This window comes from Muntiacus reevesi, chromosome 2 (assembly GCF_963930625.1).
Source record: "Muntiacus reevesi chromosome 2, mMunRee1.1, whole genome shotgun sequence".
Taxonomy (NCBI): Eukaryota; Metazoa; Chordata; class Mammalia; order Artiodactyla; family Cervidae; genus Muntiacus; species Muntiacus reevesi.
This window is the reverse complement of record NC_089250.1, coordinates 90,899,803-90,915,349: the sequence shown is the minus strand read 5'-3', so window position 1 is coordinate 90,915,349 and position 15,547 is coordinate 90,899,803. Positions and strand designations below refer to the sequence as shown.

The window sequence follows — 15,547 nt, the reverse complement described above, 5'->3', positions numbered from 1 at the left end:
TCGGCCCGCCCACACCCTTGCCCACTGACACACTCACACACACACTCTCACACACTCACCCTCTGGCCTTTGGGCGGGGGCTGGGTCTTGCCTCAGGTAGCCAAGCCGAAGGGGACCTTTGAGACCTCGGCTGCCAAAGACGTCTTGGGGACCCCACGGGGCTCTGCCAGCCCCAGGGCACCGCGTCCAGCTGGGGCCCGGGCCCAAGGCTGACGCCCCGTCCCTTGGGGCAGCTGCTTCTTCCGCCTGGCCTCTGTCTGAGGTGGGTCAGGGACTGTGCCACTGTGTCTGGCTCGGATCGGATGCCATCCTCCTCCGGTGTCTGCCTCCCGTTTTCTGTCCGTCAGTCGCTGTGTCTCCCTCCCTCTCTCTGTCTCTGTGTGTGTGTGTGTGTGTGTGTGTGTGTGTGGTGTTGGATCACAGGGTGGGAAGCTGTGTGTGTGTGTGTGTGTGTGTGTGTGTGTCTGGTGTTGGATCACAGGGTGGGAAGCTGTGTGTGTGTGTGTGTGTGTGTGTGGTGTTGGATCACAGTGCGGGAAACTGCGTTGCCTAGAACAGAGTTTAGTTATAAATGAAGGAGATGTAGAGCCAGAATGGGCTTCCCAGGTGGTGCTAGCAGTAAAGAACCTGTCTGCCAACGCAGGGGATGAAGGAGATGTGGGTTTGATACCTGGGTTGGGAAGATCCCCTGGAGAACGACATGACAACCTACTTCAGTATGCTTGCCTCGAGGATGCTACAGTAAGCGGAGCCTGGCGGGCTACAGCCCATGGGGTCACAAACAGTCAGACAGGACTGAATCAACGTGGCACAGAAGCATGCACACGGAGGCAGAGTATGAAGGATCTTGATTCTGGGCAGAAAGTTAATATCTCATTGTGGATTCTTAGGCAGAGAAGCAGCAGCAAGGCAGTCACAGCCTTGTGAGAGAAGAACAGGTAAGACAGAGGGTTAAATTTAGAGGCGGTTTGTAAGTGGGCAGTGACAGCAATGGTGAAAGTCATATAACGTCCACTTGTAAACTCCTTGACTCCAGACTCCACAAAACCGGGTCCTACTTTGCACGTATTATGGGAAGCACTTGAAGACAACAAGGACTTGGTGCTTACCAAGCTAGTGGAGGACGGAATTGCTATTGCCTTTCCAAGAGCATTAGTGCCTGTGCAGACACAGGTTCCTTCACTTTCGAGGGAAAGGTTCTGCAACAAAAGGGATCCATTGAAAAGCAAGGAAATATTGTCACTCAGAGATTCTCCTATCATCAACCAAGTAACATTAGGATGAGGCCCACCCCTGGAATAAGAACAGATATGACCGGAAAGCCGTCAAGCCGTAGCCTATCTTCCAGCCAACAGGGCCTTTGGCCAGCCAGCCAGCCAGTCAGTCAGTCAGTCAGCGGCCATGGCGGGTAGCAGCGTGCCACCTTTTGGATCGCCACGGCCATAGCCCCTCTGCGGGAGGATGACCGGGGCCCCGACTCCCAACGCAGGCCGGAGGGCCACTCCGCATTCGGATTGCAAGAAACGAGATGACCGTCCGGTATGCTTGGACTCCACATGATATGCAACCCCACCCCTACCCCCACCCCCCGGCTCCACACCCTTCCCCCCTCCATTCTGGGTATCCCCCCGCACCCCAGTCGGCCCGCCCACACCCTTGCCCACTGACACACTCACACACACACTCCCATACACTCACTCTCTGGCCTTTGCACGGGGGCTGGGTCTTGCCTCAGGTAGCCAAGCCGAAGGGGACCTTTGAGACCTCGGCTGCCAAGACGTCTTGGGGACCCCACGGGGCTCTGCCAGCCCCAGGGCGCCGCGTCCAGCTGGGGCCCGGCCCGAGGCTGACGCCCCGCTCCCTTGGGGCAGCTGCTTCTTCCGCCTGGCCTCTCTCTGAGGTGTGTCAGGGACTGTGCCACTGTGTCTGGCTCGGATCGGATGCCATCCTCTCTCCCGTGTCTGCCTGCCGTTTTCTGTCCGTCAGTCTCTGTGTCTCCCTCTGTGTGTGTGTGTGTGTGTGTGTGTGTGTGTGTGTGTGTGTGTGTCTGCGCGCGCGCGCCCGTCTGCCTGCCTGCCTGCCTGCCTGCATCTCCCTCTCGGCCGTCCTCGAGTCTTGTCTCTGAAGCTCCGTCCCTTTCTGTCTCTGTATCTCCTGACACGCGGCCTCCCGTCGCTTCCTCTGGCCCCGGCCTCTCACAGGTTGCTGGGGCTCTGGCTCTGGCTGACGAGCTTGCCCCGGCCGGCTTGTCTCAGCTGGCGTGGGCGCGTGCGAGTGTCTGTGTGTCCGTCCGTGTGGCTGCCTGTCTGTCGCCCGTGTGCTCTCTCAGGAAGGTCCTGTGCTTGGCTGGCGGCGTGGAGGCAAGTGGGGCCTCGTTCGGCCGAAGGGGCGGGGCTGACGCTCTGCTGTCGACCGCGCTGCTGGCTCCCCGTGGGTTTGGGCACCGGGCAGGTGCCGGGCAGGATGGGCGCTCAGGGCCCCGGCTGGGCTGCGCAGGAGGCCCAGAGGAGGCTCAGAGGTCCCCGGGCGGCGGGCGGCGGCGGGCAGCGGCGGGCCCGGAAGCCGGAGACCTCCGGGGCAACCTGGCCCTGTGCAGCGGACGACGGGATGGGGGTGGGGGCGCCGCCCAGCCCGGGGCGGGCCTGCAGAGGCCCGGGGTGGGAGAGCGCCGAGACCTCCGCGCCCCTCCCGCCCCCGCACGGACGCACGCACGCACGCACGCCGGGACTGCGGCTGGGGGGTCCCGGGAGCCCGGAGGGCCAGGCGGGTGCTGGCAGGGGGTGATGGTGTGCGGGGGCGGGGCGGCGTGCCGGAGTGCGGTGGCGGGTCGACCGGCTCAGGTACAGCGCGCGGCCCGTGGAGAGGTGCGGCCGGCTGGCCCGACCGGCAGGCAGGGCACAGCGAAAGGGAGGCGCGGCGCAGGGCTCTTAGGGAGCCTGGAGGCAGCCGCCTCCGTCTACGGCCATACCACCCTGAACGCGCCCGATCTCGTCTGATCTCGGAAGCTAAGCAGGGTCGGGCCTGGTTAGTACTTGGATGGGAGACCGCCTGGGAATACCGGGTGCTGTAGGCTTTTTGCCTCCCCTCTCCTTTAGCCCCCGCCCCACACCTCCCCCAGCCCCGGCGTGGCCCTGCACCGCAAGCCCCACCAGCCCCTGGCCCCTTGCACCCCAGCGCGCTCACAGCCGTCCGTCGCCTGCCTTCCAGCCGGCGGCCCTCGCAGGCAGCAGCAGCGTGCCAACTCTTGGATCCCCGCGGCCACAGCCCCTCCCCGGGTGGGAGACCGGGGCCGGGGGGTGGGGGTGGGGGTGGGGGTTAGGGGGCCCGATGCCCGCCACAGACCTGGGCTGCCTCTGCGCGGCCCGAGAGCCCCTCCGCTTTCGGCTTCCAAAAACCACATGACCTCCCGGTCTCCGTCTGGGGCTCCCTAGGCAAGCCTCAGTCCATCCCGGGGGCTGCCCCACGCCCCAGCCCCACCCACAACCCTAGTGCCATCCTCGCACGCGACAGCGCGTGCTCTCCCGCGGGCTCACACACACACACACACACGCAGACACACCCCCACACACACACACACCCACACACCCAGCCCGCCGCCGAGGCAGGTCAGGAGCCAGGGACCACAGGTAAGGGAGATGGAGAAAGAGGGAGAGAGAAACCGCAAGAGGACCACACAGGCTTCCCAACAACCCACGGCCTCCACACCCTCGGCCCTCCAATCTGGGTATCCCCCCGGACCCCAGTCGGCCCGCCCACACCCTTGCCCACTGACACACTCACACACACACTCTCACACACTCACCCTCTGGCCTTTGGGCGGGGGCTGGGTCTTGCCTCAGGTAGCCAAGCCGAAGGGGACCTTTGAGACCTCGGCTGCCAAAGACGTCTTGGGGACCCCACGGGGCTCTGCCAGCCCCAGGGCACCGCGTCCAGCTGGGGCCCGGGCCCAAGGCTGACGCCCCGTCCCTTGGGGCAGCTGCTTCTTCCGCCTGGCCTCTGTCTGAGGTGGGTCAGGGACTGTGCCACTGTGTCTGGCTCGGATCGGATGCCATCCTCCTCCGGTGTCTGCCTCCCGTTTTCTGTCCGTCAGTCGCTGTGTCTCCCTCCCTCTCTCTGTCTCTGTGTGTGTGTGTGTGTGTGTGTGTGTGTGTGGTGTTGGATCACAGGGTGGGAAGCTGTGTGTGTGTGTGTGTGTGTGTGTGTGTGTGTGTGTGTGTGTCTGGTGTTGGATCACAGGGTGGGAAGCTGTGTGTGTGTGTGTGTGTGTGTGTGGTGTTGGATCACAGTGCGGGAAACTGCGTTGCCTAGAACAGAGTTTAGTTATAAATGAAGGAGATGTAGAGCCAGAATGGGCTTCCCAGGTGGTGCTAGCAGTAAAGAACCTGTCTGCCAACGCAGGGGATGAAGGAGATGTGGGTTTGATACCTGGGTTGGGAAGATCCCCTGGAGAACGACATGACAACCTACTTCAGTATGCTTGCCTCGAGGATGCTACAGTAAGCGGAGCCTGGCGGGCTACAGCCCATGGGGTCACAAACAGTCAGACAGGACTGAATCAACGTGGCACAGAAGCATGCACACGGAGGCAGAGTATGAAGGATCTTGATTCTGGGCAGAAAGTTAATATCTCATTGTGGATTCTTAGGCAGAGAAGCAGCAGCAAGGCAGTCACAGCCTTGTGAGAGAAGAACAGGTAAGACAGAGGGTTAAATTTAGAGGCGGTTTGTAAGTGGGCAGTGACAGCAATGGTGAAAGTCATATAACGTCCACTTGTAAACTCCTTGACTCCAGACTCCACAAAACCGGGTCCTACTTTGCACGTATTATGGGAAGCACTTGAAGACAACAAGGACTTGGTGCTTACCAAGCTAGTGGAGGACGGAATTGCTATTGCCTTTCCAAGAGCATTAGTGCCTGTGCAGACACAGGTTCCTTCACTTTCGAGGGAAAGGTTCTGCAACAAAAGGGATCCATTGAAAAGCAAGGAAATATTGTCACTCAGAGATTCTCCTATCATCAACCAAGTAACATTAGGATGAGGCCCACCCCTGGAATAAGAACAGATATGACCGGAAAGCCGTCAAGCCGTAGCCTATCTTCCAGCCAACAGGGCCTTTGGCCAGCCAGCCAGCCAGTCAGTCAGTCAGTCAGCGGCCATGGCGGGTAGCAGCGTGCCACCTTTTGGATCGCCACGGCCATAGCCCCTCTGCGGGAGGATGACCGGGGCCCCGACTCCCAACGCAGGCCGGAGGGCCACTCCGCATTCGGATTGCAAGAAACGAGATGACCGTCCGGTATGCTTGGACTCCACATGATATGCAACCCCACCCCTACCCCCACCCCCCGGCTCCACACCCTTCCCCCCTCCATTCTGGGTATCCCCCCGCACCCCAGTCGGCCCGCCCACACCCTTGCCCACTGACACACTCACACACACACTCCCATACACTCACTCTCTGGCCTTTGCACGGGGGCTGGGTCTTGCCTCAGGTAGCCAAGCCGAAGGGGACCTTTGAGACCTCGGCTGCCAAGACGTCTTGGGGACCCCACGGGGCTCTGCCAGCCCCAGGGCGCCGCGTCCAGCTGGGGCCCGGCCCGAGGCTGACGCCCCGCTCCCTTGGGGCAGCTGCTTCTTCCGCCTGGCCTCTCTCTGAGGTGTGTCAGGGACTGTGCCACTGTGTCTGGCTCGGATCGGATGCCATCCTCTCTCCCGTGTCTGCCTGCCGTTTTCTGTCCGTCAGTCTCTGTGTCTCCCTCTGTGTGTGTGTGTGTGTGTGTGTGTGTGTGTGTGTGTGTGTGTGTGTCTGCGCGCGCGCGCCCGTCTGCCTGCCTGCCTGCCTGCCTGCATCTCCCTCTCGGCCGTCCTCGAGTCTTGTCTCTGAAGCTCCGTCCCTTTCTGTCTCTGTATCTCCTGACACGCGGCCTCCCGTCGCTTCCTCTGGCCCCGGCCTCTCACAGGTTGCTGGGGCTCTGGCTCTGGCTGACGAGCTTGCCCCGGCCGGCTTGTCTCAGCTGGCGTGGGCGCGTGCGAGTGTCTGTGTGTCCGTCCGTGTGGCTGCCTGTCTGTCGCCCGTGTGCTCTCTCAGGAAGGTCCTGTGCTTGGCTGGCGGCGTGGAGGCAAGTGGGGCCTCGTTCGGCCGAAGGGGCGGGGCTGACGCTCTGCTGTCGACCGCGCTGCTGGCTCCCCGTGGGTTTGGGCACCGGGCAGGTGCCGGGCAGGATGGGCGCTCAGGGCCCCGGCTGGGCTGCGCAGGAGGCCCAGAGGAGGCTCAGAGGTCCCCGGGCGGCGGGCGGCGGCGGGCAGCGGCGGGCCCGGAAGCCGGAGACCTCCGGGGCAACCTGGCCCTGTGCAGCGGACGACGGGATGGGGGTGGGGGCGCCGCCCAGCCCGGGGCGGGCCTGCAGAGGCCCGGGGTGGGAGAGCGCCGAGACCTCCGCGCCCCTCCCGCCCCCGCACGGACGCACGCACGCACGCACGCCGGGACTGCGGCTGGGGGGTCCCGGGAGCCCGGAGGGCCAGGCGGGTGCTGGCAGGGGGTGATGGTGTGCGGGGGCGGGGCGGCGTGCCGGAGTGCGGTGGCGGGTCGACCGGCTCAGGTACAGCGCGCGGCCCGTGGAGAGGTGCGGCCGGCTGGCCCGACCGGCAGGCAGGGCACAGCGAAAGGGAGGCGCGGCGCAGGGCTCTTAGGGAGCCTGGAGGCAGCCGCCTCCGTCTACGGCCATACCACCCTGAACGCGCCCGATCTCGTCTGATCTCGGAAGCTAAGCAGGGTCGGGCCTGGTTAGTACTTGGATGGGAGACCGCCTGGGAATACCGGGTGCTGTAGGCTTTTTGCCTCCCCTCTCCTTTAGCCCCCGCCCCACACCTCCCCCAGCCCCGGCGTGGCCCTGCACCGCAAGCCCCACCAGCCCCTGGCCCCTTGCACCCCAGCGCGCTCACAGCCGTCCGTCGCCTGCCTTCCAGCCGGCGGCCCTCGCAGGCAGCAGAGCAGCGTGCCAACTCTTGGATCCCCGCGGCCACAGCCCCTCCCCGGGTGGGAGACCGGGGCCGGGGGGTGGGGGTGGGGGTGGGGGTTAGGGGGCCCGATGCCCGCCACAGACCTGGGCTGCCTCTGCGCGGCCCGAGAGCCCCTCCGCTTTCGGCTTCCAAAAACCACATGACCTCCCGGTCTCCGTCTGGGGCTCCCTAGGCAAGCCTCAGTCCATCCCGGGGGCTGCCCCACGCCCCAGCCCCACCCACAACCCTAGTGCCATCCTCGCACGCGACAGCGCGTGCTCTCCCGCGGGCTCACACACACACACACACACGCAGACACACCCCCACACACACACACACCCACACACCCAGCCCGCCGCCGAGGCAGGTCAGGAGCCAGGGACCACAGGTAAGGGAGATGGAGAAAGAGGGAGAGAGAAACCGCAAGAGGACCACACAGGCTTCCCAACAACCCACGGCCTCCACACCCTCGGCCCTCCAATCTGGGTATCCCCCCGGACCCCAGTCGGCCCGCCCACACCCTTGCCCACTGACACACTCACACACACACTCTCACACACTCACCCTCTGGCCTTTGGGCGGGGGCTGGGTCTTGCCTCAGGTAGCCAAGCCGAAGGGGACCTTTGAGACCTCGGCTGCCAAAGACGTCTTGGGGACCCCACGGGGCTCTGCCAGCCCCAGGGCACCGCGTCCAGCTGGGGCCCGGGCCCAAGGCTGACGCCCCGTCCCTTGGGGCAGCTGCTTCTTCCGCCTGGCCTCTGTCTGAGGTGGGTCAGGGACTGTGCCACTGTGTCTGGCTCGGATCGGATGCCATCCTCCTCCGGTGTCTGCCTCCCGTTTTCTGTCCGTCAGTCGCTGTGTCTCCCTCCCTCTCTCTGTCTCTGTGTGTGTGTGTGTGTGTGTGTGTGTGTGTGGTGTTGGATCACAGGGTGGGAAGCTGTGTGTGTGTGTGTGTGTGTGTGTGTGTGTGTGTGTGTGTGTCTGGTGTTGGATCACAGGGTGGGAAGCTGTGTGTGTGTGTGTGTGTGTGTGTGGTGTTGGATCACAGTGCGGGAAACTGCGTTGCCTAGAACAGAGTTTAGTTATAAATGAAGGAGATGTAGAGCCAGAATGGGCTTCCCAGGTGGTGCTAGCAGTAAAGAACCTGTCTGCCAACGCAGGGGATGAAGGAGATGTGGGTTTGATACCTGGGTTGGGAAGATCCCCTGGAGAACGACATGACAACCTACTTCAGTATGCTTGCCTCGAGGATGCTACAGTAAGCGGAGCCTGGCGGGCTACAGCCCATGGGGTCACAAACAGTCAGACAGGACTGAATCAACGTGGCACAGAAGCATGCACACGGAGGCAGAGTATGAAGGATCTTGATTCTGGGCAGAAAGTTAATATCTCATTGTGGATTCTTAGGCAGAGAAGCAGCAGCAAGGCAGTCACAGCCTTGTGAGAGAAGAACAGGTAAGACAGAGGGTTAAATTTAGAGGCGGTTTGTAAGTGGGCAGTGACAGCAATGGTGAAAGTCATATAACGTCCACTTGTAAACTCCTTGACTCCAGACTCCACAAAACCGGGTCCTACTTTGCACGTATTATGGGAAGCACTTGAAGACAACAAGGACTTGGTGCTTACCAAGCTAGTGGAGGACGGAATTGCTATTGCCTTTCCAAGAGCATTAGTGCCTGTGCAGACACAGGTTCCTTCACTTTCGAGGGAAAGGTTCTGCAACAAAAGGGATCCATTGAAAAGCAAGGAAATATTGTCACTCAGAGATTCTCCTATCATCAACCAAGTAACATTAGGATGAGGCCCACCCCTGGAATAAGAACAGATATGACCGGAAAGCCGTCAAGCCGTAGCCTATCTTCCAGCCAACAGGGCCTTTGGCCAGCCAGCCAGCCAGTCAGTCAGTCAGTCAGCGGCCATGGCGGGTAGCAGCGTGCCACCTTTTGGATCGCCACGGCCATAGCCCCTCTGCGGGAGGATGACCGGGGCCCCGACTCCCAACGCAGGCCGGAGGGCCACTCCGCATTCGGATTGCAAGAAACGAGATGACCGTCCGGTATGCTTGGACTCCACATGATATGCAACCCCACCCCTACCCCCACCCCCCGGCTCCACACCCTTCCCCCCTCCATTCTGGGTATCCCCCCGCACCCCAGTCGGCCCGCCCACACCCTTGCCCACTGACACACTCACACACACACTCCCATACACTCACTCTCTGGCCTTTGCACGGGGGCTGGGTCTTGCCTCAGGTAGCCAAGCCGAAGGGGACCTTTGAGACCTCGGCTGCCAAGACGTCTTGGGGACCCCACGGGGCTCTGCCAGCCCCAGGGCGCCGCGTCCAGCTGGGGCCCGGCCCGAGGCTGACGCCCCGCTCCCTTGGGGCAGCTGCTTCTTCCGCCTGGCCTCTCTCTGAGGTGTGTCAGGGACTGTGCCACTGTGTCTGGCTCGGATCGGATGCCATCCTCTCTCCCGTGTCTGCCTGCCGTTTTCTGTCCGTCAGTCTCTGTGTCTCCCTCTGTGTGTGTGTGTGTGTGTGTGTGTGTGTGTGTGTGTGTGTGTGTGTCTGCGCGCGCGCGCCCGTCTGCCTGCCTGCCTGCCTGCCTGCATCTCCCTCTCGGCCGTCCTCGAGTCTTGTCTCTGAAGCTCCGTCCCTTTCTGTCTCTGTATCTCCTGACACGCGGCCTCCCGTCGCTTCCTCTGGCCCCGGCCTCTCACAGGTTGCTGGGGCTCTGGCTCTGGCTGACGAGCTTGCCCCGGCCGGCTTGTCTCAGCTGGCGTGGGCGCGTGCGAGTGTCTGTGTGTCCGTCCGTGTGGCTGCCTGTCTGTCGCCCGTGTGCTCTCTCAGGAAGGTCCTGTGCTTGGCTGGCGGCGTGGAGGCAAGTGGGGCCTCGTTCGGCCGAAGGGGCGGGGCTGACGCTCTGCTGTCGACCGCGCTGCTGGCTCCCCGTGGGTTTGGGCACCGGGCAGGTGCCGGGCAGGATGGGCGCTCAGGGCCCCGGCTGGGCTGCGCAGGAGGCCCAGAGGAGGCTCAGAGGTCCCCGGGCGGCGGGCGGCGGCGGGCAGCGGCGGGCCCGGAAGCCGGAGACCTCCGGGGCAACCTGGCCCTGTGCAGCGGACGACGGGATGGGGGTGGGGGCGCCGCCCAGCCCGGGGCGGGCCTGCAGAGGCCCGGGGTGGGAGAGCGCCGAGACCTCCGCGCCCCTCCCGCCCCCGCACGGACGCACGCACGCACGCACGCCGGGACTGCGGCTGGGGGGTCCCGGGAGCCCGGAGGGCCAGGCGGGTGCTGGCAGGGGGTGATGGTGTGCGGGGGCGGGGCGGCGTGCCGGAGTGCGGTGGCGGGTCGACCGGCTCAGGTACAGCGCGCGGCCCGTGGAGAGGTGCGGCCGGCTGGCCCGACCGGCAGGCAGGGCACAGCGAAAGGGAGGCGCGGCGCAGGGCTCTTAGGGAGCCTGGAGGCAGCCGCCTCCGTCTACGGCCATACCACCCTGAACGCGCCCGATCTCGTCTGATCTCGGAAGCTAAGCAGGGTCGGGCCTGGTTAGTACTTGGATGGGAGACCGCCTGGGAATACCGGGTGCTGTAGGCTTTTTGCCTCCCCTCTCCTTTAGCCCCCGCCCCACACCTCCCCCAGCCCCGGCGTGGCCCTGCACCGCAAGCCCCACCAGCCCCTGGCCCCTTGCACCCCAGCGCGCTCACAGCCGTCCGTCGCCTGCCTTCCAGCCGGCGGCCCTCGCAGGCAGCAGCAGCGTGCCAACTCTTGGATCCCCGCGGCCACAGCCCCTCCCCGGGTGGGAGACCGGGGCCGGGGGGTGGGGGTGGGGGTGGGGGTTAGGGGGCCCGATGCCCGCCACAGACCTGGGCTGCCTCCGCGCGGCCCGAGAGCCCCTCCGCTTTCGGCTTCCAAAAACCACATGACCTCCCGGTCTCCGTCTGGGGCTCCCTAGGCAAGCCTCAGTCCATCCCGGGGGCTGCCCCACGCCCCAGCCCCACCCACAACCCTAGTGCCATCCTCGCACGCGACAGCGCGTGCTCTCCCGCGGGCTCACACACACACACACACACGCAGACACACCCCCACACACACACACACCCACACACCCAGCCCGCCGCCGAGGCAGGTCAGGAGCCAGGGACCACAGGTAAGGGAGATGGAGAAAGAGGGAGAGAGAAACCGCAAGAGGACCACACAGGCTTCCCAACAACCCACGGCCTCCACACCCTCGGCCCTCCAATCTGGGTATCCCCCCGGACCCCAGTCGGCCCGCCCACACCCTTGCCCACTGACACACTCACACACACACTCTCACACACTCACCCTCTGGCCTTTGGGCGGGGGCTGGGTCTTGCCTCAGGTAGCCATGCCGAAGGGGACCTTTGAGACCTCGGCTGCCAAAGACGTCTTGGGGACCCCACGGGGCTCTGCCAGCCCCAGGGCACCGCGTCCAGCTGGGGCCCGGGCCCAAGGCTGACGCCCCGTCCCTTGGGGCAGCTGCTTCTTCCGCCTGGCCTCTGTCTGAGGTGGGTCAGGGACTGTGCCACTGTGTCTGGCTCGGATCGGATGCCATCCTCCTCCGGTGTCTGCCTCCCGTTTTCTGTCCGTCAGTCGCTGTGTCTCCCTCCCTCTCTCTGTCTCTGTGTGTGTGTGTGTGTGTGTGTGTGTGTGGTGTTGGATCACAGGGTGGGAAGCTGTGTGTGTGTGTGTGTGTGTGTGTGTGTGTGTGTGTCTGGTGTTGGATCACAGGGTGGGAAGCTGTGTGTGTGTGTGTGTGTGTGTGGTGTTGGATCACAGTGCGGGAAACTGCGTTGCCTAGAACAGAGTTTAGTTATAAATGAAGGAGATGTAGAGCCAGAATGGGCTTCCCAGGTGGTGCTAGCAGTAAAGAACCTGTCTGCCAACGCAGGGGATGAAGGAGATGTGGGTTTGATACCTGGGTTGGGAAGATCCCCTGGAGAACGACATGACAACCTACTTCAGTATGCTTGCCTCGAGGATGCTACAGTAAGCGGAGCCTGGCGGGCTACAGCCCATGGGGTCACAAACAGTCAGACAGGACTGAATCAACGTGGCACAGAAGCATGCACACGGAGGCAGAGTATGAAGGATCTTGATTCTGGGCAGAAAGTTAATATCTCATTGTGGATTCTTAGGCAGAGAAGCAGCAGCAAGGCAGTCACAGCCTTGTGAGAGAAGAACAGGTAAGACAGAGGGTTAAATTTAGAGGCGGTTTGTAAGTGGGCAGTGACAGCAATGGTGAAAGTCATATAACGTCCACTTGTAAACTCCTTGACTCCAGACTCCACAAAACCGGGTCCTACTTTGCACGTATTATGGGAAGCACTTGAAGACAACAAGGACTTGGTGCTTACCAAGCTAGTGGAGGACGGAATTGCTATTGCCTTTCCAAGAGCATTAGTGCCTGTGCAGACACAGGTTCCTTCACTTTCGAGGGAAAGGTTCTGCAACAAAAGGGATCCATTGAAAAGCAAGGAAATATTGTCACTCAGAGATTCTCCTATCATCAACCAAGTAACATTAGGATGAGGCCCACCCCTGGAATAAGAACAGATATGACCGGAAAGCCGTCAAGCCGTAGCCTATCTTCCAGCCAACAGGGCCTTTGGCCAGCCAGCCAGCCAGTCAGTCAGTCAGTCAGCGGCCATGGCGGGTAGCAGCGTGCCACCTTTTGGATCGCCACGGCCATAGCCCCTCTGCGGGAGGATGACCGGGGCCCCGACTCCCAACGCAGGCCGGAGGGCCACTCCGCATTCGGATTGCAAGAAACGAGATGACCGTCCGGTATGCTTGGACTCCACATGATATGCAACCCCACCCCTACCCCCACCCCCCGGCTCCACACCCTTCCCCCCTCCATTCTGGGTATCCCCCCGCACCCCAGTCGGCCCGCCCACACCCTTGCCCACTGACACACTCACACACACACTCCCATACACTCACTCTCTGGCCTTTGCACGGGGGCTGGGTCTTGCCTCAGGTAGCCAAGCCGAAGGGGACCTTTGAGACCTCGGCTGCCAAGACGTCTTGGGGACCCCACGGGGCTCTGCCAGCCCCAGGGCGCCGCGTCCAGCTGGGGCCCGGCCCGAGGCTGACGCCCCGCTCCCTTGGGGCAGCTGCTTCTTCCGCCTGGCCTCTCTCTGAGGTGTGTCAGGGACTGTGCCACTGTGTCTGGCTCGGATCGGATGCCATCCTCTCTCCCGTGTCTGCCTGCCGTTTTCTGTCCGTCAGTCTCTGTGTCTCCCTCTGTGTGTGTGTGTGTGTGTGTGTGTCTGCGCAGGCGCGCCCGTCTGCCTGCCTGCCTGCCTGCCTGCATCTCCCTCTCGGCCGTCCTCGAGTCTTGTCTCTGAAGCTCCGTCCCTTTCTGTCTCTGTATCTCCTGACACGCGGCCTCCCGTCGCTTCCTCTGGCCCCGGCCTCTCACAGGTTGCTGGGGCTCTGGCTCTGGCTGACGAGCTTGCCCCGGCCGGCTTGTCTCAGCTGGCGTGGGCGCGTGCGAGTGTCTGTGTGTCCGTCCGTGTGGCTGCCTGTCTGTCGCCCGTGTGCTCTCTCAGGAAGGTCCTGTGCTTGGCTGGCGGCGTGGAGGCAAGTGGGGCCTCGTTCGGCCGAAGGGGCGGGGCTGACGCTCTGCTGTCGACCGCGCTGCTGGCTCCCCGTGGGTTTGGGCACCGGGCAGGTGCCGGGCAGGATGGGCGCTCAGGGCCCCGGCTGGGCTGCGCAGGAGGCCCAGAGGAGGCTCAGAGGTCCCCGGGCGGCGGGCGGCGGCGGGCAGCGGCGGGCCCGGAAGCCGGAGACCTCCGGGGCAACCTGGCCCTGTGCAGCGGACGACGGGATGGGGGTGGGGGCGCCGCCCAGCCCGGGGCGGGCCTGCAGAGGCCCGGGGTGGGAGAGCGCCGAGACCTCCGCGCCCCTCCCGCCCCCGCACGGACGCACGCACGCACGCACGCCGGGACTGCGGCTGGGGGGTCCCGGGAGCCCGGAGGGCCAGGCGGGTGCTGGCAGGGGGTGATGGTGTGCGGGGGCGGGGCGGCGTGCCGGAGTGCGGTGGCGGGTCGACCGGCTCAGGTACAGCGCGCGGCCCGTGGAGAGGTGCGGCCGGCTGGCCCGACCGGCAGGCAGGGCACAGCGAAAGGGAGGCGCGGCGCAGGGCTCTTAGGGAGCCTGGAGGCAGCCGCCTCCGTCTACGGCCATACCACCCTGAACGCGCCCGATCTCGTCTGATCTCGGAAGCTAAGCAGGGTCGGGCCTGGTTAGTACTTGGATGGGAGACCGCCTGGGAATACCGGGTGCTGTAGGCTTTTTGCCTCCCCTCTCCTTTAGCCCCCGCCCCACACCTCCCCCAGCCCCGGCGTGGCCCTGCACCGCAAGCCCCACCAGCCCCTGGCCCCTTGCACCCCAGCGCGCTCACAGCCGTCCGTCGCCTGCCTTCCAGCCGGCGGCCCTCGCAGGCAGCAGCAGCGTGCCAACTCTTGGATCCCCGCGGCCACAGCCCCTCCCCGGGTGGGAGACCGGGGCCGGGGGGTGGGGGTGGGGGTGGGGGTTAGGGGGCCCGATGCCCGCCACAGACCTGGGCTGCCTCCGCGCGGCCCGAGAGCCCCTCCGCTTTCGGCTTCCAAAAACCACATGACCTCCCGGTCTCCGTCTGGGGCTCCCTAGGCAAGCCTCAGTCCATCCCGGGGGCTGCCCCACGCCCCAGCCCCACCCACAACCCTAGTGCCATCCTCGCACGCGACAGCGCGTGCTCTCCCGCGGGCTCACACACACACACACACACGCAGACACACCCCCCCACACACACACACCCACACACCCAGCCCGCCGCCGAGGCAGGTCAGGAGCCAGGGACCACAGGTAAGGGAGATGGAGAAAGAGGGAGAGAGAAACCGCAAGAGGACCACACAGGCTTCCCAACAACCCACGGCCTCCACACCCTCGGCCCTCCAATCTGGGTATCCCCCCGGACCCCAGTCGGCCCGCCCACACCCTTGCCCACTGACACACTCACACACACACTCTCACACACTCACCCTCTGGCCTTTGGGCGGGGGCTGGGTCTTGCCTCAGGTAGCCAAGCCGAAGGGGACCTTTGAGACCTCGGCTGCCAAAGACGTCTTGGGGACCCCACGGGGCTCTGCCAGCCCCAGGGCACCGCGTCCAGCTGGGGCCCGGGCCCAAGGCTGACGCCCCGTCCCTTGGGGCAGCTGCTTCTTCCGCCTGGCCTCTGTCTGAGGTGGGTCAGGGACTGTGCCACTGTGTCTGGCTCGGATCGGATGCCATCCTCCTCCGGTGTCTGCCTCCCGTTTTCTGTCCGTCAGTCGCTGTGTCTCCCTCCCTCTCTCTGTCTCTGTGTGTGTGTGTGTGTGTGTGTGTGTGTGTGGTGTTGGATCACAGGGTGGGAAGCTGTGTGTGTGTGTGTGTGTGTGTGTGTGTGTCTGGTGTTGGATCACAGGGTGGGAAGCTGTGTGTGTGTGTGTGTGTGTGTGTGGTGTTGGATCACAGTGCGGGAAACTGCGTTGCCTAGAACAGAGTTT

At 64.0% G+C, this 15,547-nt stretch overlaps 4 non-coding genes across 4 annotated transcripts; all 4 read left to right on the top strand.

The window, feature by feature from the left end:
* Positions 1-2,954: 2,954 nt before the first annotated feature.
* Positions 2,955-3,073, top strand: LOC136161977 (5S ribosomal RNA). The gene has a single exon (XR_010661831.1). It is a non-coding gene; the product is annotated as a 5S ribosomal RNA (ribosomal RNA).
* A 3,638-nt stretch (positions 3,074-6,711) lies between these two features.
* LOC136161966 (5S ribosomal RNA) lies at positions 6,712-6,830 on the top strand. The gene has a single exon (XR_010661827.1). It is a non-coding gene; the product is annotated as a 5S ribosomal RNA (ribosomal RNA).
* Positions 6,831-10,470: 3,640 nt separating this feature from the next.
* LOC136161955 (5S ribosomal RNA) lies at positions 10,471-10,589 on the top strand. Its single transcript, XR_010661825.1, has one exon. It is a non-coding gene; the product is annotated as a 5S ribosomal RNA (ribosomal RNA).
* Positions 10,590-14,195: 3,606 nt separating this feature from the next.
* LOC136161943 (5S ribosomal RNA) lies at positions 14,196-14,314 on the top strand. The gene has a single exon (XR_010661820.1). It is a non-coding gene; the product is annotated as a 5S ribosomal RNA (ribosomal RNA).
* Positions 14,315-15,547: the final 1,233 nt, after the last annotated feature.